This window comes from Eublepharis macularius, chromosome 1 (genome assembly GCF_028583425.1).
Source record: "Eublepharis macularius isolate TG4126 chromosome 1, MPM_Emac_v1.0, whole genome shotgun sequence".
NCBI classification, from domain to species: domain Eukaryota; kingdom Metazoa; phylum Chordata; class Lepidosauria; order Squamata; family Eublepharidae; genus Eublepharis; species Eublepharis macularius.
The window spans coordinates 187,827,148-187,841,196 of NC_072790.1; positions in this window are offsets into that span (position 1 = coordinate 187,827,148).

A 14,049-nucleotide genomic window follows, 5' to 3' on the forward strand; every position below is an offset into this window, starting at 1 on the left:
CCATAACATCTGTTTTCAGATGAGAATCTTTCATTTTTATATTATAAAAGCTGCTGGGTTTTCTGCTGGGGGATTGTGTGAAGCTGAAGAAAACTTAAAGTCTCTCCTTTTTGGACAAAATGAAGTAAACAAATGAGTGTGTAGAAGGGGTGGCATGCCAAAGAGGTAACAAGGATACCAAGGACTCTGTTTATAGGTAAATTAGTAAAGAGTCCAGTAGCACCTTTAAGACTAACCAACTTTACTGTAGCATAAGCTTTACTATTTTGCTACTACAGATTAACACGGCTAACTCCTCTGGATCTATGTTTATAGGTAATTCACAGCATTTCTTTGTATCGACATTTTTGTAGCAGGATAAACTGCAGAGGGGAACTTTGCAGTGATGCTCAGTGGCTGGGTTGATTCCTAGATAATTTTTATGTAGAGAGGTACTAGTTTGTCCCTAGTGAGCCTTGCCTCAGACAAGGCAGATCTCTGATACAAGTTCTATAGGTGCCCAAAATCAAAACTAGCTTGTGTTTAATGACCTATGTAAACAAATAAGTCTATGTTTTTGAGACTGAGGGCCAAACTACAAGTGACGAATGACACTTGAACAGCAAGTGTATTCCTCCCTGTTCACTTGCCCTCCACTTGCTCTCTACTCAATCCACTTGCTGTTCAAGTGACATTCGTCTCTTGTAGCTTGGCCCTGAGTTGTTCTCTAACTATTTCATCTGAGACACGGGCATAGCTGGCCTGCCACATTTCCAGGTGGAGCTTTTAAGACATGCATAAAATTAGTAATTTCCTCATAACTAAACAGGAATTTCTATACATTCTGTTGCCAAGCTGAAGTGTCTATGTGAATGTTGGCAACAGAAATGTAAAATCAGAATAAGTTTCTCTTCCCTAAGCATGGTGCAGTAGTTCGAGAATTGGACTAGGATCTGGGATGTCCATTTTACCTTAGATGCTTGTTATATGATCTTTGATCTGTCACTTTTTCTCTCAGCCTAACCTACCTCACAGGGTTGATATGAAGATAAAAGAGAGCAGAGAGAATGATGTTAAGAAGCTTTTGCCTATTGGACTTCCGGTCTGGGAAAATGGTGATCTGAAGTTGTTCAGCTAAGCTGGGCAATCAGGGGCTTCTGTTTAGGCGGGTCAGGTGCATTTAGGCACCTGCCATCACTCTTCTACAGGCAGAAGAAGAGCTGGGATGCTACAAACCCTTGAGAGTGTGTGACTTCAATGGGGGAGGGAGTCCTGAATAAAGGACTTTCTCCATGTCTTGAGGTTCACTCAGAGATGGGGGAGCTTCAGTCTCTGCAGAGCCCTTTTTGAGCCAGGATCTGGCATAAGATCGACATAATCCAGGCATCTTTAAAAGAATTTGAACTACTCTGATTGTAAGAAACAGCACGGAAACCCACAAGAAGCAAAGCAAGGTAAAGATGACTATCTGATTTTTTGGGACTAAACTAGCAAGGAAAAAAAGTTAAAAAGTGGAAGAAACTTACTGGCAACATTGTAAATTGCTTGCTTGAAGAAGTGTATGGAGAAAGAGATGGAGAATTTGCATGGAAATTGGAGCTTTTGGGGGAGAAAAACAAGATTGTTTATGCATGCCTGTGGTTTCTGAGTGCCGATAAGAACTGTGCTGACGGGAGGGGCACTGTGGAGAGAGCAACTGGAAAATATTGTGAGATTGAGAAAACCATAGAGAAATGTGATTTCATGTCTAGAGAGGACCTGGAGGCCGGAAGCAAACAGGAAGTAAACAGCAGCCATCTTGGGAGTGGAAAAGAAGAACCATAAAGAGCTACCATAGAGTTCTTGCGTCAGACATCTTGGGAAGGTAATTTTTGAACTTTGGCAAAAAAAAAGAGAAGGAAGTAAATTTAAAATAAAAAATTGCAGCAATTTAATTGGCAAGCTGATAACTGAGTGAACTTATATAAAAAGAAGTGGATTAATGCTGTTGACTGAAAATCTTAGCAATGGAGCTTAGAAGCAGAGCTGCGACTTGGAGTGGATCCAAGGCTAGTCCAAGGATGGCAAAGAAACTAGATAAAGATAAGCAGGAGTGGCTAGTAGCAATGGAAGCTTGGGGAAAAAATGTTAGAAGGCATGCAAGCAATATGTCAAAAGATGGGGGAAACCCTAACTGTAAACTTGTCTAAAGTTATGAAAGAACTGATGCAAGCAGAGGTGGCAGAAGTAAGAAAGGATATTGGGGAAATGAAAAAAGAACTGAAGGCAACAACGCAGAAATTACAAGAAGTGGAACAAAAGACTATGACCTTGAGAGAGGAGAATCAAAAGCTTCAAGAGCGTATGATAGTGATGGAATGTAAAGCAACAGAAACTCATCTGAGACTGAGAGCAGTACCAGAATCTTTTAAAGTAAATGTACAAGAACAAATAGTGGGGGCTTTGGCAAATTTTTTAGGAGAACAGCCAGAAGATATAGAAGACAATTCTGATCTTATTTACAGAGTGAATTCTACATATGCTCAACAAAAAAAATTACCAAGAGATATAATTATCCAACTGTCAACTAAGAAACTTAGAGATGAGATTTTGAGGAAACACTATGAAGACCCACTGGAAATTGAAGGACAGAAAATCAGAATTATGAGAGAACTTCCTAGAAAAGTACTACAAGATCGAAGGAAATACAGAGAACTGACAAGAATTGAGATTAAAGAGCATCAGATATAGATGGGAACTTCCAGAAGGTTTTAGCTTTAACTTCCAGGCTACGAGAGTTAACATTAAGACAATGGAGCAGATGAAAATGTTTTTAATCAACAACCAAAAAGACTTTGGGAAATCAGGTAAAGAGTAAATCACAATGAAATACAAAATAATTTCTTGGAATGTTAATGGACTTAACTCACCCCAGAAGCGTAAATCAGTTTTTCATTGGCTAAGGAAACAAAAATGTAATATAATTTGTTTATAAGAAACTCATATTAAAGAACAGGATTTTAAGTTTTTAAAAAATGGTTTTTAGGAGAGGTTTTTTTTTATCAGCAAAACAAAAGAGGAATTGTGATTTATGTTAAGAAAGAATTGGAACCCAAAATGGTTTTTAGAGACAAGGAAGGAAGATATTTGGTGGTGGAAATTATGTTGAATTCTAAGAAGACTTTGGTTTTAGGCATTTATGCACCTAATGGTGCTAAGGATGTTTACTTTAAAGAATTAAATCAGAATTTAGACCAAGTGACTTATGACCAGGTAATGTTGATGGGAGATTTTAATGGGACTGTCAATTTGCAATTAGGTAAAAAGTCAAAAAAGATTCAAAGTAAAGAAGGGAAGTTACCATGATCTTTTTTTGATTTAGTAAAACAAGAAAACTTAGATGTTTTGAGGAAATGGAACCCTAAAACAAAAGATTTTACTTTTTATTCAGCAAGACATCAATCTTTTTCATGATTTGGACTACAAAAGACATTAGTTTATTAACTTAAAAAATTGAAATTATGCCCAGAGTTAGTTCTGATCATAATCCGTTAATGTGGAAAGGCTCAACGGGTTATAAGAAATTTAGATGGAGACTAAATGAAAATTTATTCCAGAGACAAATCAATGTGGATTATATTCAGAAGGAAACAAATTTTTTTTTCAATTTAATTTTGGTAAAGAGGTTCTAGTACAAACAGTATGGGATGTGTACAAAGCGGTGATCAGGGGCAACTTGATAATGCTAAATGGCAAAGAAAAGAAAATTAGAGAAAAGAAATTTCAAGAAATTCAGGAGAAAATAGCCAAGAAAGAGCAAGAGTTAAAGAAAAGACCAGAGAAAAAGAAAATTATACGGGAAATTAAAATTCCGCAAGAACAATTGAGTGGTTTTGCAAACAAGGAATTAGAATGGAACTTTAAAAAGTTGCAGCAAAAAACTTTTGAAGGGGCTAACAAGCCAGGGAAATTTTTAGCTTGGCAACTGAAGGAAAAAAGAGGAAAAAAATGATTGGTAGAATTTTGGAGGATGGAAAAGAAGTTATAGACCATCAAGGAATAAAAAGAGTTTTTTATAAGTATTATGCTAAACTATTTCAGAAAAAGTCGATGGACAAAGAAGACATCGATTCTTATTTGGATAAGGTTAAGTTACCCAAGATTTCAGATTATATGAAGACAGTTCTGAACACTTCAATTATAGAAGAGGAAATCTCAAATTCAATTGACTCAATGAAATTGGGTAAAGCCCCAGGTCGATGGGATTTCAGCTAAATTTTACAAAGTTTTGAAAAAAGACTTGGTGCCGGTTTTACAAGTTTTGATAAATGACATTATGAAGAAAATGGAAATACCAAATTCATGGAACGAAGCTAATATTTCATTGATTCCGAAAGAAGTCAAGGATTTAACTGATGTGAAAAATTATAGACCTATTTCTCTCTTAAACAATGATTATAAGATTTTTGAGAGAGTCTTAGCTGAAAGACTGAAGGTATTTTTAATGGAATTTATAGAAGAAGAACAAGCAGGTTTTTTGCCCAGCAGACAAATAAAGGACAACTTGAGAGTTGTAATTGATGCAATAGAATACTATGATAAACACCCTGAGAAAGAGGTGGGCTTTTTCTTTGCGGATGTAGAGAAAGCCTTTGACAACCTGAATTGGGATTTTATGTTTTTGATCATGGAAAAAAATAATTTTGGGGAAGGATTTATAAAAGCTATAAAGGCAATATACTAAGACCAGCAAGCGGCACTTTAAATTTGACCGACAAATTTAAAGTCAGAAAAGGTACAAGGCAAGGATGTCCACTTTCCTCTTTGTTGTTTATTTTGGTTATGGAAATCCTGCTAAAGCAGATAAGAGAAGATCAAAGTATCAAGGGTTTATGACTTAAAGGTTTTTCCTATAAGTTTAGAGCATTTGTGGATGATGTGATGTTTGTATTGTCGAAGGCTTTCACGGCCGGAGAACGATGGTTGTTGTGGGTTTTCCGGGCTGTATTGCCGTGGTCTTGGCATTGTAGTTCCTGACGTTTCGCCAGCAGCTGTGGCTGGCATCTTCAGAGGTGTAGCACCAAAAGACAGAGATCTCTCAGTGTCGACACTGAGAGATCTCTGTCTTTTGGTGCTACACCTCTGAAGATGCCAGCCACAGCTGCTGGCGAAACGTCAGGAACTACAATGCCAAGACCACGGCAATACAGCCCGGAAACCCACAACAACCATCGATGTGATGTTTATTTTGGAGGATCCAGTTCAGGCACTTCCGCTGTTGCTGAATAAGATTAAGCAGGACTCTGGCAGGACTCTGGAGATCTGGCAGGACTCTATATTAACAAATCAAAATCAAAATTGTTATGTAAAAATATGACTAAAGTAAAGCAGGATGAGTTAATGAGGCTTACTGAGAGTGAAGTGGTCAAAAAAACAAAATACTTGGGAATTGAGTTAACAATGAAAAATATAGATTTATACAAAAATAACTACGAAAAACTGTGGGTACAATTGGAAAAAGATATGATAAAATGGAACAAATTGAACTTATCTTTGATGGGTCATATATCTGTGGTGAAAATGAATGTATTGCCAAGGGTAGTGTTTTTATTACAAACAATCCCAATTGTTAAAGAGGTGAAGCAATTCAATAAGTGGCAAAGGAAACTGTTAAATTTTGTTTGGGCGGGCAAAAAACCAAGGGTTAAGATGAAAGTATTGTGTGATGCAAAAGAAAGAGGTGGTTTGCAGTTGCCAAATTTGAGATTATATCATGAAGAGATTTGTTTGACATGGTTAAGAGATTGGGTAAACTTATCTAATCGTAAATTGTTAACTCTGGAAGGCCATAACAATATATTTGGTTGGCATGCTTATTTATGGTATGATAAATATAAAATGGATGGTATGTTCTTACATCATTATATTAAAAAAAATATATTTTCTGTATGGTTGAAGTATAAAAAATTTTTGGAAGAAAGAAGACCATTATGGATTGTTCCTGCAGAAGTCATAAAACCGCATTCAGAATAGCAAGAGAAAGAGGGGTTGACGTACAAAGACTTGTTAATGAATGGAGATACAGTTAAAATGAAGAAAGAAGAAGACTTAACCTTTAAATATGGATGTTTACAATATCGACAAATTAAAGACTTATATGAATCAGATAAAAAGAAATTTGGTTTTAGAAAGGAAAATTCAGAAATGGAAGAACTTTTATTAGGAGATGATACAAAAATGATTTCTAAGTTTTATAAATTATCACTGAAATGGTATACAGAAGATGAAGCAGTTAAGGTGGCTGGCATCTTCAGAGGTGTAGCACCAAAAGACAAGGCAATACAGCCCGGAAAACCCACAACAACCATCGTTCTCCGGCCGTGAAAGCCTTCGACAATACATGAAAGAGAATTGTTATAAAATGATGTATAGATGGTATCTAACGCCGAAAAAATTAGCAAACATGAATAATGTAATGTCAAATAAGTGTTGGAAATGTCAGGAACACAAAGGTTCCTTTTACCATATGTGGTGGACTTGTGATAAGGCAAAACAATTTTGGTCTTCTATTTATGCTGAAATATTGAAAATTTTGAAATGTAACTTGCAGAAAAATCCTGAAATGTTTTTGCTAGGACTTAATATAGATACTATAAATGTGAGGGATAGAACATTATTATGGTATATGATTATAGTGGCAAGATTGCTGTATGCACAATATTGGAAGCAAGACAAGATACCAGAAGTCGATGAATGGATACAAAAACTTTTGTATATGGTGGAAATGGACAAATTAACTAGAAAGCTAAAAGAACAAAGTTCAAATGATTTTTTGACGAATTGGAGAAAACTTAAAGACTATTTGGAAAAGAATTGGGATGTAAAAGACCAATTGTGGTCTATGGACAATTTTTGATATTATCAAAAAGAGTCCAGTAGCACCTTTAAGACTAACCAATTTTATTGTAGTCTTAAAGGTGCTACTGGACTCTTTTTGATTTTGCTACCACAGACTAACACGGCTAACTCCTCTGCATCTATGATGAGTATTATGTAACTTGTTGAATTTAATATTGATTGTAACTTTACCTTTGAAGATTATGGAAAATAATAGAATTAGAGGGAACAATGTATGAATTATAGGGTACAAGTGCTGTTGGAGGTCTGATGGGAGGGAGGGGAAGGGTGGGTTGGGGATAAATTTGTGCTTTGTCAGAGAAAGAAACAGTGAAGTGTATATGTTTTTTTAATGTTTGTTCTCAACCTATCCAATAAAATGTTTCTTTAAAAAAAGAAGCTTTTGCCTATTTATAAAGAACATCTTTCCAAAACAAATAATTTCCTTAAGTTACTTTGTATCTCTTTCAGCAGCCTGTCATGCTGCCTGTCATAGAGTTGGATACAGTAAAAAAGTTCATGGAAGGAGTTGGTGGAACAGATCTTTCCCCAACTTCCCTTTCCCCAAGCAGCCTCCTGCCTGTCCTCACAAGTACCAGACCCAAATTTCCAGAAATTCTCTAGGACAGAGTTGGCAACTCTAGGTTCAGGGAGAGAAAGAAATTCAGCCTTTCCCTGAGCAATTTTCCTGACTCCAAATTGGCAAGGGGGTGTATTTGCTGTCTGGGGTGGGCTGCAGAGCAGCTGGTGTCTGAGAGGAATACAAGTCTCTAAGAAACTCCAGCCCAACCCATTAAAATGTAATTTGTAGTTTGGCCCTGGGGATTAGGAGAGTGGTTGTCATGTCACAAGCTGAAAAACCTATGTTTTAAAAAAGCATTCTTAGCCTAGGCAATTCAGCGCTCTCATTACTCCTGCTATGACCCTGAACTAATACCTTCTTTACTCTTTAGGTAGGTGACAATCATCTGTGCCATAGCTACACTGGTAGTATACCAGCTACATTATTAATTTATTATAAATAAGCAAATGCTTAAGTGCCAGTGTTGTCACTGTGAATTTTGTTCATACTGTATTTGAACTGGGCCATGAAGTGTGAGGTCTCTAGTCTAAACGCACTAGGCCTATACTGGGAAGCAATAGCCAATCAGGGTTTACTTTTGTTGCTTGAAGTGTGAAGCAGCCCTTTGTGACATCATCATCTCTACTATAAACCTTACCCACATGTTATACTGTTGCATACAGAATGTGTACTTCAATTTTTGCAAAAATTTTATAGGGAGGGTTTAACCGTCTAAAGCAGTATACATGAATATGAGCATTTGGGAGTTCTGCTACAAACCTTCTAAGACCCACCTCCACCTTCCTATGACGCTCCATGAGATTTCACACAATCTAGCTTTCTGGCTTGGGCAAGAATAGAAAAGTTCCTCAGTGCCAAACTGTGCTCTGCTTCTTCCACTCTGTTACATTTAATTAGAGTTTGTAATTAATCTTCTTCATGTATTTTGCTATGTCCAACCATCAATATTAATAAAATCTTTACTTACTTTAAAGAGTCTGAAAGATTTTATAGAGAGAGCTGGGCCATCTGGCAGTCTCTACCTCACTTGGATAACTTCCTGCATAAAGCAGATTCCATCTGTTTCTGAGATTCTTGTGCAGCATTACATGGGGGTAGGTCTGAAAAAGGATTTCATTGATACAGTAGATGAAATACAATCGAATCTCTCCAGAGTCCTTTCTTAGTTATATGGATAAAATCCAGCATGTTTTTTGAAAATGTTGTTCTTCCGAGAAACAAATTTATTCAATTGCACTTTGGAACTTGAGTTTACTAGTATTTAAAAAGACAACCAAAATTCCATTTAAAATGGTTATAATAATTAGGAGCTCTACAGCTGGGCTTTAAAAAAAAAAATCTGAAATTTAGCAGCTATTTTGTCATGGAAATAAATGTTATGTAGGCTGGTGTATGAGGTGATTTTATTTGTTTTTACGTTGCAAGGTACTGAGTTTATTTATGACTGACTTTATTCTTTGTGACTGATTTTACTGTATTTTTAAACAACTTCCTGGCAAGCTGAGTGGTGGCATGGCCAGGGTGAGGTGGAGAACCCCATCAGGCTGTATGTGAACACATGTGTGAAAAGTTAATTACGTTGCACTGCATTGTTAGGAAAGAATAGTTGAAGCAACTTGCTGAATAGACATGAACAGATGAACAGTCTACCAAATAATTGGTTCCTTGTTTATGATTGGCGAACAGGACATGAGTCAATCTGATGGGTTTTTGAGCATGCCTAGTACAGGCAGGGAGACAGCAACTGTGACTCATAAGGAAAAACTGGGAACTAAATGATATACCTGAAAATTAACTATATCATTTCTTGCTTATAGATATTCTAAATTGTCCAAATATTTTTGTCTATAAGCATGAATCCCAAGTATTTGTTCAGTTTCATGATTGTGTTGCAACTCTGGATTCTGTATTAGATAGTTGGCTGTGACCTTAATTTTTATGTCCATTTTATTATCTGAAAATATACTCCATCTCTAAGAACAGCCATGCTGAATCAGACAACTGGTCCATCTAGTGCAGCATCTTGTCTCAAACAGTGACCAATTACTTGGGAGGGCCAACAACTGGGCATAGAGGTCAAGGCCTTCCCTTGATGTTGCCTCCTGGCACCGATATTCAAAGGGTTATTTCCTCCAGATGTGGAGGTACCCCTTAATCACCATGGCTAATTCCTTTTAAAGTTTTCCATGCCTGTGGCCATCACTATATTCTTTGGCAACATATTCCACATTTTAAACACTCGTTGAGTAAAGAAGTATTCCCTTTTGTCTCCTCTGAATCTACTGTCCATCAGCTTCATTCATAAAAGATGCTACTGGACTCTGCTATTTTGTTACTGCAGACTAACATGGCTAACTCCTCTTGCTCTGGGTGGGGCACTAATCTGTCTAGAACAGCGGTATATAAGTACAGTTATTATTATTATTGGATACCCTTGAATTCTACTATTGTGAGAGAAGGAGAAAAAGTTCTTTCTGTGAATTCTCTGTACCCTATCCATGAGTTTATAAACCTCTATCTTGTGACCCCTGCTTAGTCATATCATTTCTAAACTGAACAGTCCCAGACTCTTCAGCTTTTCCTCATAGGTAAGATGTTTCAGCCCCTTAATTATCCTAGGAGCCTTCTGTATGTTTTCCAGCTCTTCAATGTTCTTTTGGAGATACGGTGACCAGAACTGCACAAGGGGCGGTACCATAGATCTATACTGAGGTATTACACTGTTTTATTTTTAATCCCTTCCCTAATAATCCTTAGCAAAGAGTTTGCCTTTTTCATTTGATTGACACTTCCATTGAGCTCTCTACAATGATGCCAAGGTTTCTTTCCCTCTTAGTCTCAGCAAGTTCAGACCCTATTAGTATATTGGGATTTTTTTGTTCCAATGTACATCACCTTACACTTACCTACATTGAACTTCATTTGCCATATTGTTGTCCATGCACTCAATTTGTGGAGATCTTCCTGGAACTCTTCACAGTTGACACTGGTTTTTACCACCATGAATATATTGTGTCATTACACTGATTACTCCCAGTTCCAGATAATTTATGACCAAATTTAGTACACCGGCCTCAATACTAATCTTTGTGGTATCCCTCTGCTTACTTCTCTCCATTGAGAAAACCATCCATTTATTCTTATTCTGCTTCCTGTTGTCAACCAATTTTTAACCCATAATGAGATCCATCTTCTTATCCCATGATTGCTGAGCTTACTCAAGAGTAGAGATGGGCACGAACCAGAAAAAAACCTGAACTTTGCGGTTCATGGTTTGTCGCATTTAATGAACTATGAACTTTCACAAACCTGCCCCGGTTCGCGAACCGGTTTGTTTGGTTCATGAAAACATCACATCCGGATCAGCAAATCATCCCTTCCAGGGCAGCAGAAGGTCACTTCCAGGGCAGCAGAAGGCCACTTCCAGGTCAGCAGAAGGTCTGCAGAAAGTCCATCCCCTGTTGCCTAGGAAACTGATTGATTGGTGCCAGGCTGTCTGTAGTGACGAACCAAAAAACAAACCAAAAGAACCAACCTAAAGTTTGTGGCAGTTCGTCAGAAATGAGCTCTGACGAACCGCCAGTTCACGAACCACAAACTGGCCCCGTTCGTGCAGAATTTTGGTTCGTATTTCGGTTTGTGCCCATCTCTACTTAGGAGTCTTTGGTGAGATACCTTGTCAAAAGGCTTTTGAAAGTCCAAGTATATAATATCTACTTGGTCACCTTATCTACATATTTGTTCATTTTCTCAAAGAACTCCAAACATTTGGTGAGGTGGGACTTCCAGATGCAGAAGCCATAGTGATTTTCCTTCAGCAGTCTTTGTTCCTCTTTATGCCCAATACAATATTTATTCCAATGTGTATAACATTTTTGCAATATAACATTTTTGGGGTGAGGGTGGGGGTTGTCTTACATTCTGGGTTGCCTTCTTTTTAAGTCAATATGATATTTATCTTTGATTAAAGTTTCTACTACCTCCTTGCAGATGTGGAACTTATATGTTCTTTTCCAGGAAACTCAGGCTACAATGTGCCACAGCCCCCTTGAGTCCTCAGGGAGGCTGGAATGGGAGTCAAGAACAAAACACACTACTGAGTGTGTGTATGTGTGTATGTGTGTCCCAGGGTAATAGGAGCCACCATCTTTACTTCTTGACTAACCCTAAGCTCAGAGACCAAGGAACAAAGACTCCAGCCCTTCTGGGCATTAAGCAAGAAGTCAGCCTTGCAAAGCAGGATACTACCAGGCTGAGCTCTACAAAAACAATTATTTGGTATCTGTAGCCAAATTAGGCCAAGGTACCGGATTTAGATGGAAGCCCCAAACCTAAATAACACAACAAAATATAATTAATAAAGTTTATTAAGAATTGTGCCAGAGATTACAAATGTAGAAATTATACAAGACAAGAAAGAAAATAACAAACCTAACATCTACCCTAAAATACTGTATGGCTTTGGTTCCATAACACCAATGCTACTTTGTAAGGTCAAATCACAAAGTCCAACAGAAATCCAAAGGTCCAGAGTTCAAGCCCAAAGGCTTACAGCTGACACCAAGAATCGTTATCAAGTCTGGAGCTCAAGATGGAGGGTAGGTGGCTAGTATCTGTAAATGGAGTTCCTGGCTTTATGCCTGCTTGCCCACAGCATGGCCTGATCTTGCTTCACCAATCAAGAGTGCTACTAGGATATGTGATCACATCTCTGTGCAGTTGAGACAAATTCACAATCACATCAACTTACCCCAACAAATATTCCTTGCTCTAACTAGATGGAATGTTGTAGAAAGCTTCCCATCATGGTCTATGACCTTGAAGCCCTCGGATCCCATGATCTCATCCACAACTGTGTTCCATCTTATCTCTCTGAGCCCAGTTAATTTCCAGAGATCTCTCTTTCTGCAACCTGACTACACCCAAAAGCCTGAAGCAAAATTTTAAAAAAGCCAAGAAATGGACTAAAAGAGCACAGGGTTTTTTTTTGACACAATGGATCTCTTGTACTATCCTTTGTCCTCTGAAGCCCAGCTCCTCACTTAGAAGTTCCTGTTTGAAAGCAGTGGATGGAAACCTTGGGATGCAAGCTCCCAGAAAACCTGTGTGCCTTCTTACAGAGTAAGACTTCTAATGAACTCTGCTTTGCGGCTGTGAGCAATGGCTCCACCCACATGGAGTTAAACCAGGGGACCCCAACCTTTTTGATTCTGCGGGCAAAATTTGGAATTCTGAAACAGTATGGTAGGTGCAGCTACAAAATGGCTGCCACAAAATAGCTGCTGCAGGAGGGACAGCCAGCCACAAAATGGCTGCTTCGGCTTACCTTCAGCCACATGGTGAAGATCCTTGTGCTGCAGAAAGCAATGTTTTTAGAAATCTGCATAGTGAATCAAATCTCCAATAGCCAATCAGAAGGTGTGCTTGGCAAAGCCTCACCTGGCCTCACTCACTTTCTAAAAACACTTGGTGAATACCAGAAAAGGTGGTGGTGGTCACAATGGTACCCACAGGAACAAAGTTGGGGATACCTGAGTTAGACCTTAGCAGTCAGCTGACTCATCTCACTTGGAAGAAGCCCCTCCCAGCAGGTACTAGAGCACACACCAAAAACTAGAAAGTTCAGAGACACCCACACCCACATATACTTACCCTTTTTTGCTTCTTGCACCAGTTTCAATCTTACTCCCCTGTCAGAAGTCCCTTCTTGAAAGCACTGGATGCAAACCCTGGGAATGCAACCCCCCCAGGAAAGTGTCATCTTACAGAGTCTGATCTCTAATGAATGCTCTGAAACCAGTAGGTCTGGGCCTAGCCAGTAAGTGGCTCTGAGCTCTTAGAAAGAAAGGTAATATAGAAATGTAATAAATAAATGTGCCTGTGGTTGATTTGTTGGTTCCCAATAACTTTGTATGATTCTCAGCTAGACCAACACAGGGGCAAACAAAATTGTGGAATATTATAAATTGATCTTCCAGGTATGCATTTTATTGTGTAAAAACACCCATGGCAGTCCTGATTCTAATTCCCCCCAATTATTTTTCCAAGCTCAGACATTCCCTCTGGAACTGCTATTTTTCTTGTTTGGGAAACATATGAATTGCTTCTATGTTTCACCCAACAGGACATGGGACAGTATTTGAGGTTAGGAGAATGACATGGAGAGAAAGGTTAAACTCATCTCTCCCCACAATCCTAATCCAAATTATTGTTCTCTGCAGCTGCCACCCCCCCCCTTTTAACATCTCATCTACTTTGGCCCATAGATGCAGGATTCCTCTGTAATTATCCTCAAACCTGAGAAGGCTGATCTGACTGAGAAACGTATCATAGTCGATCCCTTGCAGGCCACCCAATAAGCACAGCTTCTTACTTGATCAATATCTTAATGAAATCCAAATGGTCGTTAACTAGTGTTATTGCACATAATTCTGGTCACCTGAAGGGTACTGAACAAAATGAATGTATAAAATGTAATATAGAACAGCCTCAGACTTCTTTGTGGCATCTTAACTTTGATCACAATGTCTATGGCTTATTTACAGTACAATCCTAACAGTGCACTCCTAAGAGAGTTACCCCAGACTAAGCCCATTGATTGCACTGTAAAT